Raw genomic sequence first — 17,061 nt, forward strand, 5'->3', positions numbered from 1 at the left:
CACCGCAGGGCACACATCCATTCAGCATTTTTAATATGAACTCTTACACTGTAACAATACATTTCCAAAGTCCAAATAAGCCATTTGCTGTATATATTTAACTTAAGAAGAAAAACTCTAAAGTGTGTGTTTGCCTGAGTATACTCATACTTTAATGAGAAGCCTTTTGCTGCAGTAACAGCCTTCATTCTTTTAGGTGAGTATGTATGTATGTCCCAGTTTTGTTCATGAGTGATTCTTCTTGGCAGAATGGATCGAGACCCTCTAGGTTGGTGGGCTGGTGCCTTTGGACAGCAGTTTTCAAATAGTGCCACACATTTCCAATAGAGTTAAGATCATGGTTTTCCAAAACATTCACCTTTCTGTTTCTGTGCCATTCCAGTGTCATTTGGTCCTTGTCATGTCGAAGATGAATCATCTCCCAGGCTGTAGGTAGCTGTCGCTGGAACACGTTCTCCTGTAATATTGTGTGGTATTTGTGTCCATCCATTGTCCCTTCACATCTGACATGATTCCCAGTCCCACCACATGAAAAGCATCCTGATGCTTCCACCACCATATGTCATCATATGTCTGGAGTTTCTTGAGGCCTGTGCAGTGTGAGTTTTATGCCACACACACCTATTTTCAAGTCTGGCCAAAAAGTGCCATTTTGGTCTCATCTGACCATAAAACCATCTCCCAGATATACATTATTTACAATGCAGTATGTCAGGTGGATGAAGAGAACTGGACTAAATGTAAATGTCACAAATACATTTTTTGATGACAATTCATTATATGGAAATAATACAATATCAGATGCAGCTACGCAGTAAGGGAGCTACAATGAAAGGTGTGGGGTGGGGAAATGGAATGGAGGAGTAACAGGAGTTTTCTTATTCTGGTGACAGACATCATGCAACACTATAGACTGTAGTGGGACAAGAACAGAAAATAAAATTTCCCTTGAAAACCTTTATTTAATTTTTCCATTTGACTCTAGTACATCCTGGTCATCATTGTCATGTTTGGAGTCCACCAATGGTCAATTCAGTCGACTGGACTGATCAGGAAAGGCACACACCTGTCTATAGAAGGTCCCACAGTTGAGAAAAAGTAAGCTATGTGTTTGAAGAAATTGCCTGTGGAGTTTAGAGACAGGATTGTGTCAAGGCATAGACCTGGGGAAGGCTAGAAGAGAATTCCTACAGCTTTGAACATTCCCAAAAGCACAGACTTCATTTCATATCATTTATAGAAGGAAGATGATTGAGGGACCACAACTCTTCCTAGAGATGGCTGCTGAAACTAAGCAATAGTGTGAGAAGAGCCAAGATAAGGATCAAGAGACGGAAGCTCCCCTTCTCTTTTCTCTTTCTTTTTTTCACCTCAACTCCTTTCTCAAGCTTTGTCCTTTTCCTCCCGAATCTGGCTCTCAGAGTAGTGGCAGCTGGCACCTTTCATAGAAGTGTTCCAGGTGTCCCATGACCTTCTTCTGGCAACAAATTCAGGCGTGGCAGAAGTGCTGCCCCACAAGGCACCCCCTGGCAGCACCCACTGAATCTTCATCATGACTTCACCAAACTCCAACTCCAATGGAGCCCTGTGGGAGTCCGAGGCACCGCTGCAAGTCAGGGAGGCTGCCCTCTAGTGTTCTGGGGGAGATAATGTCCTGAATAAGCTCTCTCCCAAACTCTTTCCACTATCAAGACATCCCGGCTGGGTTCGGGCCCTGTTGGTCTGGCACAATGTAGACAATTGGTCAATAGTACTCTGCACGAGAAGGTGCTCACCAAGGAAAGGCACTATAAAAACTATAGTTTCATTACTCGTGTTGACTTAGGTTATGACCCTGAGTCGGTCATCAAAATCCCCGATAGATAAAATATTTGAGAGTTGAGCTGCAGCTCCCTTTCTACAGACTGTAATCACCTCTTAAAGGCATTTTACAAAATATATGACACAAATTATAATTTTCTTTTTTTTTTTGGTACTCGAACTTGATGTGAACCAAGATAAAAGACAAAAATATCCCCCAGTGTAAAAATGTTTCTGGATGTCAACAAAAGTAAATAAATCATTGTGCTGGAGTCGCGTGTCTGCCATCACAAACCGTTTCAATCCGAATGCCGGCCTCCAGCTGCAGCTCCGTGAGTGATGTTAACTGAACGTAAATTACCTCTAATACAAATGAAATCAATTACATAATCATCTAAATATGAGAGTAGGTTTTATTAAGTTCATTTATTTTTGGAAATACATGTCAGGGAGTTTATTATTTCATAATATCCCGGTCCTTTGAGTAAACTTAATGAACTACAGTTGATTTTAATCAGGCTCCAGGGAAGAATTCTCTGTAAAGGACCTTTTTAGGCAAACAACCCGCATTGTGCCTCAAGAAAGAAGTAATCGTATTTACTCTGGGGGTCTCACCTGAGGTGATCCCGAAATCTCAATCAATTAGTCTTTCTTTAATTAACAAATGCACGGAGCAGGTAGACGATTAAACTCACAGATATACTCATTTTTTTTTTTTGTTTTGCAGGGAGTCAAAGTGTAGCCTGACAATAAAAAGCAAAAGACAGGAACGTTCGGCGGATAGGGATGCCAATCCGGTGTAAAGCACAATCACACACACCCACATATTTCGGTACAATCTTCGATAAACCCAACAAGAAATGTGAGTGGAAATTGGAGCTCCTGGTGAAATCCCAGGTGAACACAAAGAAAATGTTTCAAATTTCACAAAGAAGACCCAGCCACCTGGAATCGAAGTTGGCAGCAAAAGCTGAAAGATGGCAACAACACAACTCATTGCTCTCCCTTACTGCCCTTCATTAACACTAGAATTACCAGAGCCTACGAAAAAACTCGTAGATCTGTCCCACCTTAAAACGCTTCGCACCTCTCCATCAGCGTCTTTTGTCCTTTAAATGTGTAGATAAGCAGCAAGCAGCCTGCTATCACATCCCCCACTCCGCACAGTTTTCTCAGTTTGTTTACCTGCGTGTCAGTTGCTTACAGTATCGTTGTATAGAGTGAGAAGTCAAGCAAAATGACACCTTTTATAAATACTATATCGTTATTTGGAACACTTGCATTTCATGTGTGTTCCGTGTCTACAACAATCTATGTAAACACATCGTTAAAACAGAAACGTTTTTCATGTTTTGGTAATAATTGACAAAATATAGACATGAAGTGTATAATGTGTGAAGCCTGAATTCCAAATATAAAAGAAACACTTTCACAAAAGGTACAAATATAACAGAACAAGTGCGCTTTTATTAAAAAATATAACTGCAGAAAAACAGCCCGTGTTAGGGTGCGACATTAACACATATTTGCCATGAGCTGTGAGATATGGCCATCCATTCATCCCAGCCCATAACCCCAAGGCTGTCAGATGGAGCCCTCCCTGCGGCGTGGAGGTGCCCCGAATTACAACAGAGCATCATGGACATTGGAGTTTTCCTGTACACCCCTGCTGGATAACATCGGGGCTGCCAGGGTACGCTGCAGGGAGGCCCAGAGACTTCTTATTTACCTATTACCCGGAAGTACGTCTTAGTCACAGCGACAGAGGAAATGACGTACTTCCGGGATGAAAAAGAAGAGTTTTGATCTGACCCGGAAGTGCTAGGTAGTCACATGGACTGAGGGTTCAGAAGCACTTCCGGGTCAATGACTATAAGAGACTGTGAGAGATCCCAGACGGGTGAGCTGAGTCGGTGGCAGAGGGACAACGCGTCTGGGAGAGGGAGATTTGTGTATTGATTTATTGGTTATTGTTTATGAGTATTGGGGAGTGTAGGGTGCTTTGTGCACTTATTAATCATAATAAAGTCAACTTTTGGACTTTTACCTGGTGTCTGGTGTCAGGTCTGAGGGTTCAAGGGTTCAAGGGGACGACAGCACAGAATGAAACTGAATAAAAAAAAAACAAAGCTAACCTTTACAAGTATCATAAATTACACCGGCTGTTACAGACTGGAATCAAATGTATGTTTTTATTCTAAAATAGTAAGAATACGTGCAGCTCACTTCTCAAAACGGACTCTTCTGGGATCAAACCCACAACGTTTAGATTACCAGTCAACAGCTGATAAAGTTGCACCACCGAAGCTCTCGTAGCAAATTTGTGTCAATGTCGCACCCTAACGTGGGCTGTTTTTCTGCAGTTGTATTTTTGAATAAAAGCGCACTTGTTCTGTTATATTTCTACCTTTTGTGAAAGTGTTTCTTTGATATTTGGAATTCAGGCTTCACACATTATACACTTCATATCTACATTTTGTCAATTATTAGTAAAACATGAAAAACGTTTCTGTTTTAACGATGTGTTTACATAGATTGCTGTAGACACGGAACACACATGAGATGCAAGTGTCCCAAATAACGATATAGTATTTATACAAGGTGTCATTTTGCTTGACTTCTCACTCTATAAAACGATACTGTAAGCAACTGACTCGCAGGTAAACAGACTTGAGCTGAGAAAACTGTGCGGGGTGGGGGATGTGATAGCAGGCTGCTTGCTGCTTATCAACACATTTAAAGGACAAAAGACGCTGATGGAGAGGTGCGAAGCGTTTTAAGGTGGGACGGATCTATGAGTTTTTTCATAGGCTCTGGTAATTCTAGTGTTAAACACCCTTCATCATTTTATCTTCCCCGAGGTGACTTACAAGATCATGATATGTTAAAAATGACTCAGAGTGAGGTGTTCATTGCACCAACAGTCCAATCCCTTATTAAAAATGATTATACGAGGGACATTCAAAAAGTTTCCGCATTTTTATATTTTTGTTGGAAACGGTGAATGCGGGACGAGTAGTAATAATAAGGCATTATAAAGTTGGTAGGATGCTAGGAAAATTGCATCGCAAACGAAGGTGATTATGTAGAAAAGCGATGTCATTTGTTTTTGAAATTCTTAATAAGCAGAGTTATAACAAAAAGTGTGGAAACTTTTTGAACGTCCCGTATACTATCTGGAAAACAGTTTAACTTAGGATCATGGGAAGCCGGAAGCCTTGTCCACTGCATGACAGTGGCAGTGGTCTCTTTCAGCAGGATAAGGCATCATGACACACTGCAAAAATTGTTCAGGTAAGGTTTGAGGAACATGACAAAGACCTCATGGTGCTGACTTGGCCTCCAAATCCCTCAGATCTCAATCCGATCCAATGCCTTATTAAAAATCATACTATCTGGAAAAGAGTTTAACTTAGGATCATGGGAAATTAGCAGTGTCCAGTGAAACCAGAAAGAATCTCACCCTGGCACTGCCAATTGAACGATATGAACAAATACTTCACTTAAGGAAAGGAAGAAAAAAAATGTCCTATGTAGAAGTGAAAACAAGCTCGGAGTTTACAGATTTTAATATCTAGGAGTATGATGTACATCAAGCTCTCGATATATTGACAACTAATAAAAGACTAAGAACCAAGGGACCTGATGAGATTTTACCAATTGTACTGAAAAAAGCAAAAGACGTCCTCTGTAAACCCTTATTCGGCAGAGTTGAACAGTCACACAAGAAGGGAGAAGTACCTGAGGACTGGAAAGCTGCAAATGTGACTCCAGTTTTTAAAAAAGAGAGACAAAATGAATCCAGGTAATTACAGACCAATAAGTCTTACTTCTGTGCCATGCATGATGGTGGAAACTATATTAAGAAACAAATTAGAAAAGTATCTTGTACTGAAAGAAATGAAAGGTGCCATCTATAAATCTTTATTAGGCATATAATATAAGTACTTGAAGACTGGAAAGTTACAAATGTGACTCCAATCTTTAAGAAAGGAGACAGAGTGAATCCTGGTAGTTACATTCCAGGACCGACGCTGCTCATCCCTGAGGTAGAGGATCATTCTGAGCTGAATCCTGTAATAGCATCTGTAGGAGAGGAACAATAACCAAGCTTGGGTGGGATGCCTGTCCACTGCAAAGCAAGCTCAGCCACACACCCATTCATATGTGCCCAATTTACAGACACCAAGCATCCAAGCTTGCAAATTCTTGGGATATAGAAGGAAACAAGAATGCCATTGACATATTTCAATATTGTCTAATATGTAATTTGTAGTTTGACAGATAGCTAGATTACAAATTAAATGAAATGCAGTATATTACATAGATAGATAGATAGATAGATAGATAGATAGATAGATAGATAGATAGATAGATAGATAGATAGATAGATAGATAGATAGATATGAAAGGTGCTATAATAGATAGATAGATAGATAGATAGATAGATAGATAGATAGATAGATAGATAGATAGATAGATAGATAGATAGATAGATAGATAGATAGATAGATAGATAGATATGTGAAAGGCACTATATGATAGATAGATAGATAGATAGATAGATAGATAGATAGATAGATAGATAGATAATGCAGTTTAATGTAGTTTTTGGGGCCAGTGCTTTATAATTCTGTATTATTTTAAGTATTTTTCATAATACTGACTGTGCTCATCTGCCCTTTAAGCCCAGTTTTGCTGTTTAGCTTTACAGGATTTTAATGTTCATTTACAGTTTTAATCCTTTAGAATCAACCACCCACATAAAGCAGTAACTAAAATGCACATTATAAACACAGATAAATTGTTTTATTTAGTCAAAACATGATGCTTGTAATAATCCTTTGAATTTCTGCAAAGTGTAAATGCCAGGAATGATTGAGTCGTTTCTTCAGTATTTATTTTTGCAATGCTGACCGTGCTTATGAACACGAGGGAAAACTCAAAAATAGACCCTGGGCATCCCTGTGAAAATGTGCCAAAGTGATGTTGAATTTATTTCAGAAGTGGGACTGGAAGGGCAAAGGCTTCAGCCCGGGAGACCTTTGGAGAGATTCACAGCTCCCCCTTGTCCTTCACAGGTCACCTTTTCAGAAAAGTAACACAATTTGTACGGAGGTTGTGGCAGGGTCTGTTGCTATCTGAAGTCTTGAGTCTTTCTCTCAAGCCAGCTGGGGTGTTCTGTGTTTCTGAGCTGTCCTTTCCATTCTGGTAGGCTGATATTACAGGAATTTGGTCTGATTTTGCACCAGATTCAGATGTGTTCTAATTTCCAGCAGGTGTTAATCGATTATTTTCCCAGATTATCTTGCAAGGTCAGGCAAAGAGTAGTGCTGAGTGAACCCTGCAGAGTTCTCTTTGCCACAAATTCAGAAATCATAGAAATGTTCACAGACTACATAAAATGCATTGAATTCAGCGAAGAAGGAGGAAGTGAACTAGTTTGAGTTTAGTATAATGATACACTGGTGTTTTAAGTGTCCCAGAGGGCTAAGGAAGCATCTGCCAACTATGCTGGACTTACTATTGTGATGAAAAATGTAATCTGAGCTGTGAGGCAACAGTGCTAACCACTGAGTCACTGTGCCTCAAACAACAAAAAGGCTTTAATCCTAAAGTTCAGTTGACTTGAAGAACTGCTAGACTACTGAACTGATATGCATTTCAACCTTTCTTCTTATTTATTTACCATATATATTCACATATTAAGTCAGGTCTTGAAACCCGAAAAATCGATCATAAAATCAGACCCTGACTTATATGCCCGTTCAAAAATGCAACACTTCATTTATTTATTTTTTTTTTTACATCTTCTTGCCTACTCCAATCTCGCACCAGTTTCTCAGACACATCGAATTTTGTTGCAGCAGCGCAGTTACCAATTTCTTTCGTTACTTCAATGACATTTAATTTAAAACCAGCTTCATATTTTCTTCTGATCGAACGCTCCATCGTAGATAAGGGATGCTCTTATGATAAAGGTGTATGAGGGTGTGAGATACAAAAAAACACAAATCAGTGCAAACGTTGCTTCGTAACAGTTCGGGTATTACCGTGTGGTCACGTAGGCACAATAGAGACAGAGAGAGATGTTAGGAGCGCACGCTGGCACAGCGCATTGTCACACCCGCATAGAAACAAAAGGCCGTGTGCTCCGTGGTTACTCTCTCAGGCGGGTGTTATCATATCAGAATCTCTTGGACCAATAGTGTGAGTTTTCCGCATTCGACTTCTATGACCGACATTATAAAATACCAGATTTTATATGGCCCAACTTATCCATGGGAGAACTTAAACGCGAGCATATATATACAAATCCAAATCATATTAGGGGACATCATCTACTGTTAAATTCTGCTCCATGCTTTTTTCCGTACATTTTTAATTTTATACTGTATTGAGGATTTGTTCTGTTCTGTGTATTGTATTGTATTGACCTTCTTTTTGACACCCACTGCACACCCAACCTATCTGGAAAGGGGTCTCTCTTTGAATGGTTTCTTCCATTTTTTCCCTACCGGGGTTTTTTTGGGAGTTTTTCCCCTTGTCTTCTTAGAGAGTCAAGGCTGGGGGGCTGTCAAGAGGCAGGGCCTGTTAAAGCCCATTGTGGCACTCCTTGTATGATTTTGGGCTATACAAATATAAACTGTATTGTATACGGTATTTTGATCAGCTATAACATCCATCCATTTTATAACCCGTTGAATCCAAACACAGGGTCACGGGGGTCTGCTGGAGCCAGTCCCAGCCAACACAGGGTGCAAGGCAGGAATCAATCCCGGGCAGGGTGCCAACCCACCGCAGGACACACACACCCACAGCACACACTAGGGACAATTTAGGATCGCCAGTTCACCTAGCCTGCATGTCTTTGGACTGTGGGAGGTGTGAACGTAACCCGGGCACAGACAGGCAGACATGTTGTTTTCCACCACCACACGTTTATTTACAACTATTTACAATGTTCAAAAGTGCACGCACAAACCCCCAAAGTCCTGGCCTTCACTCTTCTTCTTCGGGCGCCTCCTGCTTCGTCCTACTTCCACCCGACTCTAGCCTTTTATCCACACCCGGATGAGCTCCAGGTGCTCCCCGGCAATCACCCGCTGACATGCCCCCATGTGGCTGAAGTGCCGGCTGTAGTTCCGGAAGCATTCCGGGTGTCCCTGCTTCTCTTCCCCAGCACTTCCTGGTGTGGCGGAAGTGCTGATGTCCAGGGTTCCCAAGGTGGACCACGGGCCCCTACAGGGTTGGGCTTCCAAGCCCTCAACCCGTGGCCCCCAAAGCAACCAGGGTGGCGGCCCCCATGTGATCCAAGGTGGGCGCACGCCCTCTTCTGGTCCCTCAAGGCGTCCCGGCCGGGTCGTCGCCCCTGGCATCCCTGACAGAGGAAACCGGAGTACCCAAAGAAAACCCACGCAGACACGGGGAGAACATGCAAACTCCACACAGGGAGGACCCGGGAAATGAACCCGGGTCTCCTAACTGCGAGGCAGCAGCGCTACCATTGCGCCACCGTGGCGCCTCTTCAGCTATACCTGTTGTCCAATTTATTTCTGCAGTCTTGCTATATAGTATATACTATAAAGATTCTTAATTTTTTATTTTGTTGCTTTATAAAATGCATTGTGTTGTAGCACTCTGAAATCAACAATTAGTAACAGTTTTGTAATAGAATAATGAGTTAGGTCATAGTTTGTACAACTCATTATTGGTAAGATAAAATAATGATCCTCAAACATCAAAAGACTCCAAAGGTACAATAACCACAAAGAAAATTCAACAAGTGGCCATACACTAGCTATAAGTACCGGAGGAGTCCAATCATCATCTCAGGTCACTACATAACGTCCATGTCTCACAAACAGGAAGCGCCAGGACTCTACATACTTAGACCCTTCCCAGTGACCTTATGACCCCCCATACTCTCCAAATCCGTCTACTGACTACATAGGAAGAGTCACCAGAGACATGAATGTCACTGCCCCGGTCAGTAAACCTCTCAATGACGAGGTCGACACTCTCTCTGCAGACAGACACACTGCTGATGGCCGTGCCCAAGAGGTCATTAAAGGCCTGGGGCCTCATGTATAAATGGTGCGTACGCACAGAAATGTTGTGTAAGAACTTTTTCACGTTCAAATCACGATGTATAAAACCTACACTTGGTGTAAAGACACGCACTTTTCCACGGTACCTCATACCTTGTCGTACGCAAGTTCTCCACTCGGTTTTGCAGAATGGCGGCACCCAGCGTCAAAACTATGCTACTTTTCCTGTGTGGTTACACCTTATTTACCTGACGTGGCTTTATAAATACACTGAAACTAACCGCATATTGTTTATTAGTGTAACACATCTGATTGTAATTAACAATATAATGGTCCAGGGAATAGCCATAGTATTCCAAATAACAGAACTGCTTTAGCGTTGTTACTCTCATTGCACCTTCTTCTTCTTCTTCTTCTTCTTCTTTCAGCTGCTCCCGTTAGGAGTTGACACAGCAGATCATCTTTTTCCATATTACTCTCACTGCACCACTCAGAGTATTTATACCACTGTATCTGAGTGTGAATCACAGCAGCAGCTGATCGGAAAGAGAATTATCGGTATACAGCATCAAGGACACGCTGCCTCAGCCACTGCAAAACGTTTCAAAGCCTTTCCTGTACGGACCTTGCGGTTCAGAAACAGTTTAATCCCAAGAACTATAAACGCACTCAATCAATGGCTCCTTGTAGAACGGTTTGTACTTACAAGTACAATCACCTCACTGTAAACTTGCACTACAGTTATAATATCGCACAACCTGCACGACTTTATAAATTGCATATTTACATATGATGACAATATAATTTTTAAGATGAAATGCAGCAAAATATGTTTATTATATTATACAGATAAAACTTTAACTTCATTTAAATAATCTATATTGTTCACTGGGAGTGTCGTGAAGGACAGAATAATTAAATATGTATTACGAAGATATTTCAATGTTCCTTAAACGTTTTGAAGAATCGGTGCTCTAAGTTTACAGAAGGCTTAACTTCTATTACAGAGCTGATTGTGTGGCGATCGGTTACTTGGAGAAAGAAAAGCAAGGACTGCAGTGATGGCTACGCCAATATATATTGAATATAAAACAGAAAGAGAAAATAACAACACAGCTAAAAATGCAGCGACAAATTTCGGCAAAAGTTAAATGCTTGTGTCATGAGGCGGCTATGCAGTGTCTGCAACGGACGTGGCGATCCAATGTGCATAAGATACCATATTGACATTGGTGGGCAAAGGAGCCACCGATTCTTCCTCTGCCCAGTGCCACCACAAGCCTAGAGCCGCCCATGAGTACTGCTGCAATAAATTATTTCATCGAAGGTCGCACACAATCACTGCGCCGTGAAACTCACGTTTAATAACGTACTTTAACTCCTATCATCATGAAAATGACATCACGTATACATCTCAGTATTTTAGTTATTCAGAGAGCTGTAATATCACGAATGTAATGGATTCTGTGTCCAGTCGGAGGAAGAGAAAACCCGTTTAAGAAGCACGTAGTGATTCACACACATAGAGCACAAAGAAGATCACATACAAAACAAAGCATTTAACGTGCTACTTTAATTACGATGTGATTTGAGAAACTGGTTAATTAAACGATTTTAAGATGAAGTTTATAATGTTCTACTAAATGACAAAATAAACTACGTGATTAAAGTGGAAATGTCGAGATTGAAGTTGACATTTTGTGCTTTTTCCCCACTGTGTGCCTTTTTTCTCTGTACCCTAATAAACTTTCATATGATACTCAGACAGTGGGCTACAACTCTTCTTTTCACGGCGACTTTGATATGTGACTTCTTTTTTATTTCCAACACTGTGCGATTTTGTGAACGTGAGCTTTCAAGTTTCAATAACACTCTATGTCACTCGATCAACCTCTCCTTTTGTTGATTATTCCACGGTTTATTTGAACAAATAGTATGTTTTTCCTTTGCCTCCACTTGGTATTCTCTGAAATTCTTATATTTTCCCCCCGTGCTTTTCCCATTGTCTTTTCACAGAAGGCTGAGGTTAAGTGCGATTTATATTGATTTGCATATTCAAAGAGGCGTAATTCTGGGAGGATTTGGGGCGTTACAAAATGCGCGTGCACGAGCGTTACTTTTCACGCTGACTGGGATTTATGTAGCGGAAGAACGTGGAAGTTAGACGCACAGATTCCTGCATCTGGATTTTTCTGTGCGTAAGCACATTTCGGCTTTTGTGCTTACGCCATGTTATAGTGCGAGTTCTACGCACGGCGTTATACATGAGGCCCCTGGATCTTTGGTTTTTATCAGGACACTCTCAAGCCCAGACACTCAGACTCCTCACTCAGTCCCTCGAGAGCCTCCATTGACTTTGCGAACATTGCAGCATCGTCAGCATCCACCGAAACAAATTAAAACATGTTCTGGAATGAAACGGACTTAACCATCCAGCACCCATAGAGGTGTCACTTTCATTACAAGCTGACAATGAAAACTTGCTGTGCTTTGCATTTTTTTTTTGTAAAATCTGTGTTGGTAAAATGAAGACTCACCTTCGACGAGCCGGCATCCTGTCATGGGCTGGTTCCTGCAAGGTGACGGGTAGTGCTGGACGGACACTGGCTCACGTTGACCCTGGAAAAGGAAAAATAAAACAAAGGTCATGAAATGGACAGTTTAACAAACAGCAAAGATGAACTCATTCTTGTGATTTCTCAAACAATTCCGATTATCGCAAACATTTTTTGGAAAACCAAAGGCCAGCTTGCTACACTGGCAAGCTGACAAGTAAGTTTAGTGAGCACCAGAAGGCAGGCATGAAACAGAAAAAGAGCCAGAACTTGGGAGGTGAAAAGCCATCATCATCAAGGTAAGACTGGAGACAAAAAATGGAGTCAAAAAACATCAGTGCTACAAAAAAATTCAAATGAAAAACATTTAATGCAAAAGACTCAAAAAAGTGTTTTGAATCTGCTAATAGATAAGGCAGAGAATATCAGCCCAGTTTTTACCTCGTTACATCGATTACTAGGAGGTCATGACCCCTGAGGACGTGCACCTGGAAATGTGAGGTGGACCCCTAATAAAGGGGGTAAGAGCCAATCATCCATCCATCCATTTTCTGACCCGCTGAATCCGAACACAGGGTCACTGGGGTCTGCTGGAGCCAATCCCAGCCAACACAGGGCACAAGGCAGGAACCAATCCTGGGCAGGGTGCCAACCCACCACAGGACACACACAAACACACCCACACACCAAGCACACACTAGGGCCAATATAGAATCGGCAATCCACCTAACCTGCATGTCTTTGGATTGTGGGAGGAAACCGGAGCGCCGGAGGAAACCCACGCAGACACGGGGAAAACATGCAAACTCCACGCAGGGAGGACCCGGGAAGCGAACCTGGGTCTCCTAACTGCGAGGCAGCAGCACTACCACTGTGCCACCGTGCCGCCAAGAGCCAATCATAGAATGTTAAATTCATACAATGTTAATACAGCACTTGACTCCTATAGAAGAATAGTTACTAGAATACGTTATAGTCATTTACCCCCTGTAAATTAATATGAGAAAGAACTATCTTGCTATAACTAATGTTAATTGAGTCGGTTGTTGTTTAGAATAGCATCCATCCATCCATCCATTATCCCACCCGCTATATCCTAACTGCAGGGTCACGGGGGTCTGCTGGAGCCAATCCCAGCCAACACAGGGCGCAAGGCAGGAAACAAACCCCTTGCAGGGCGCCAGCCCACCAAAGGAAAATAACTTTGCCTTCTTTAATGACGGTTTACGTGGCATTACAGACGAGGAAGCCAAATAGCAAGACAATACCAAGGTGGGATCCTGATCTATACAGTCTGCCATTTTTCATTGCTGCGCTGAAAGGATTTTCAGGATGGATGACGATATCACCCATCCATCGGTCGGCTTCCAAGTGTTTTTTCAAGCCTTTGATACTGGTTCCTCCACGTGCAGGCCCCCACGTCGGCAAATAATCCATTTCCAAACAAGGCAAGAAGATCCCGTGCTCACTTCCAACAGAGGACAAAACAGCATACACCTATCTTTAGGCTGCCTACACATTCCACAAGCTGTCTCTCGTCCATCTTGTCCTATGCTTGGCTAAGCACTTCTAAATGCTGAGAGCCCCTTTTGGCCTGGCCAATCCAAATGAACAATCTTCATTAAATGAAGACATGAATTTAATTATGGGCAGCATGGTGTCACAGTAGTAACGCTGCTGCCTTGCAGTTAGGAGACTCGAGTTCACTTCCTGGGTCCTCCTTGTGTGAATTGATTTATAAAATAATTTCTTGTACAGAGAACAGTGACATTAAAATTACATTCTTATTACATTTGCAAAATCAACCAGAGTGTTCAAGCAAATTATAGAAAGAAACTGATCAAAATATCCATTGAGTAGTTCTCTTGTTCGCTAGCTGAGTGGAAGTAAAGAACGCCACGAGGCTGGCGCGTAAGTGAGGAGGCCCCGCCCCCTCCCCTCGGCCCGCTGTGTTTCTCTCAGATTAGCGTGAATAAATCAGTGCCGAAAGTGAACTCTGATACTTAAAATCAGAAGGAATGTTCAAGCAAACTATAGAAAAAAATCCCGATTTAAATCTGTTAAGAATTTCTCGTGTGAAAAGCGGACAGACAGACAGACGCTGGATTTTACATATAGGGAGAGATAAGATGCATTCTGTGAAGAGCAATCCCTTCTTTTGTGTGTGCTACAGATATAAACAACATGACATAACACAATCTTCTCAGACCCTCGGAATCCAATTTTGGACGTACTGTACCTGAAACGAGGAAGGAAATAACCAATGATGGGGGGGATCTTTCCATTAATAGGGGACACACACACACCCACATAGATCCAATTTAGAAGCACTAATTAATCTAACCTGCTCGTATTTGGGAATGTGTGTGTCTTCATGCCACCTGCAAATGTATTTTGCTGTTACTAATTACATAAACCAGTTATTTCATGGCTATTACAGTCCTTGCCTAATTAGGTTTTAGTGAGTTTAAATAAATGATGCATGCTAATCTAGATTTGTTTAAAAATAAATTTTAATTACCCAACCTACCACCAAAAAGGCTGTTATGTAAGACTCTCCAGTGATCCAAACAGCATAATTTATTTGAAACATAACTGGAGAGAAATTATTTTCAACTAACGCTCTTTTACTTCCAAGGTACAAAGCACGTGGACATCCTAAATATGACTGCACGGTTTTAAGTATATGAAAAGTGGTCTTGTTATGCCACCGCAAAAGGCGTGAAGCAGAGATTGGGGAAAGAAAATGCCCACAAGAATCAAGAAATCAGAGGAAAAAAGCAGATAAACACGTGGCAAGGGTGGGTTTCTGTTTCATTTTCTATAATTGAATTTAGTCAGTCAGTCGGTTATTATCCAACCCGCTATATTCTAACACAGGGTCACGGGGTATTTGCTGGAGCCAATCCCAGCCAGCACAGGGCGCAAGGCAGGAACAAATCCTGGGCAGGTTGCCAGCCCACCAAAGGGCACACACACACACACTAGGGACAATTTAGGATCGCCAATGCACGTAACCTGCATGTCTTTGGACTGTGGGAGGAAACCCACGCAGACACGTAGAGAACATGCCAACTCCATGCAGGGAGGACCCAGGAAGTGAACTCGAGTCTCCTAACTGCAAGGCAGCAGCGTTACTACTGTGACACCATGCTGCCCATAATTAAATTCATGTCTTCATTTAATGAAGATTGTTCATTTGGATTGTTTTCCCAAGTCAAGTTTGACTGTTTCTCTCCCACGTGAATCACTTTGGAGTTACATTTTAGGGCTCTATTTGTATTTTGAACTTTTAAACCTTACAGGTAGTACTTGGGGAGTAGCTGACTTATTTTTTCTGGACAGGTTAGTGAAGATCTAGGCCTGCTTTGTGACTCACACTCCCTATCACCATGTCTGCGTTGCCAAATTATAACAGCGTAGAGATCGTAACCGCTACGCTTCACTATGTTTATACTGATAAATTAACTACAGATTGCATGTCAACCCCAAACTGTCTTCAGACCCCTTCCCGTGGCGCCGAAAATTACATCCAGTAACAAAAGTGTATTTTACAGAAATGACCCAGAGAAAATCCAACAAAGTTCCCGGACATAAGCCGATTCCAAAACCGCCTGTGGTATAGTGAGTGGGTCCACAGCTGAAGTCAAAAAGGCCACTTTTAAAAAAAAAAAATTATCACCGCATTCGCGGCTTAGCGAGGGGGCGTGGTAGGTGTGGCCGGAGCGGTTCCCGGGTGATGTGTGATGCGGACGGTCCACACTAAAGTGCACAGGTGAGGAGTCGTCCACATCCATTTCATTTTTATTTCATTTCATTTCATTTTTATTACTATTTAATTTAATATTGTTTTTTTTGTGTTTTTGTATCAGTATACTGCTGCTGGATTATGTGAATTTCCCCTTGAGATTAATAAAGTATCTATCTATCTATCTATCTATCTATCTATCTATCTATCTATCTATCTATCTATCTATCTATCTATCATTATATAGTGCCTTTCATATCTATCTATCTATCTATCATATTCTGCCTTTCATATCTATCTATCTATCTATCTATTATATAGTGCCTTTCACATATCTATCTATCTATCTATTATATAGTGCCTTTCATATCTATCTATCTATCTATCTATCTATCTATCTATCTATCTATCTATCTATCTATCTATCTATCTATCTATTATATAGTGCCTTCCACATCTATCTATCTATCTATCTATCTATCTATCTATCTATCTATCTATCTATCTATCTACCTATTATATAGTGCCTTTCACTCTATCTATCTATCTATCTATCTATCTATCTATCTATCTATCTATCTATCTATCTGTCTATCTATACTTTCTTAGAAGGTTGGCATCCTTCAACATCTGCAGTAATGCTGCAGATGTTCTACCAGACGGTTGTGGCGAGTGCCCTCTTCTATGCGGTGGTGTGCTGGGGTGGCAGCATAAAGATGAAAGACGTCTCACGCCTGGCAGGCTCTATTGTAGGAGTAAAGTTGGACAGTTTAGCATCTGTGGCAGAGCGACGGACATTAAGCAAACTCCTGTCAATCATGAAGAATCCACTGCATCCACTGAACTAGAGGCTGCCTAAGAGTCCATCATACGGACCTCTGGTGTGTGTTCTTTTATTTATCATTGG

General features: G+C 41.5%; 1 protein-coding gene across 1 annotated transcript in view; it reads right to left on the bottom strand.

Annotated features, from left to right (window-relative positions):
• lrrc4ca (leucine rich repeat containing 4C, genome duplicate a) overlaps positions 1-17,061 on the bottom strand; it is a 2,071,324-nt gene that overhangs the window by 461,081 nt on the left and 1,593,182 nt on the right. The window contains exon 6 of the mRNA XM_039744122.1: positions 12,389-12,470. The gene's annotated coding sequence lies outside the window, so the exon portion shown is untranslated. The remainder of the gene's footprint in view (positions 1-12,388; positions 12,471-17,061) is intronic.

The sequence above is a fragment of the Polypterus senegalus genome, chromosome 1, assembly GCF_016835505.1.
Source record: "Polypterus senegalus isolate Bchr_013 chromosome 1, ASM1683550v1, whole genome shotgun sequence".
Classification (NCBI taxonomy): domain Eukaryota; kingdom Metazoa; phylum Chordata; class Cladistia; order Polypteriformes; family Polypteridae; genus Polypterus; species Polypterus senegalus.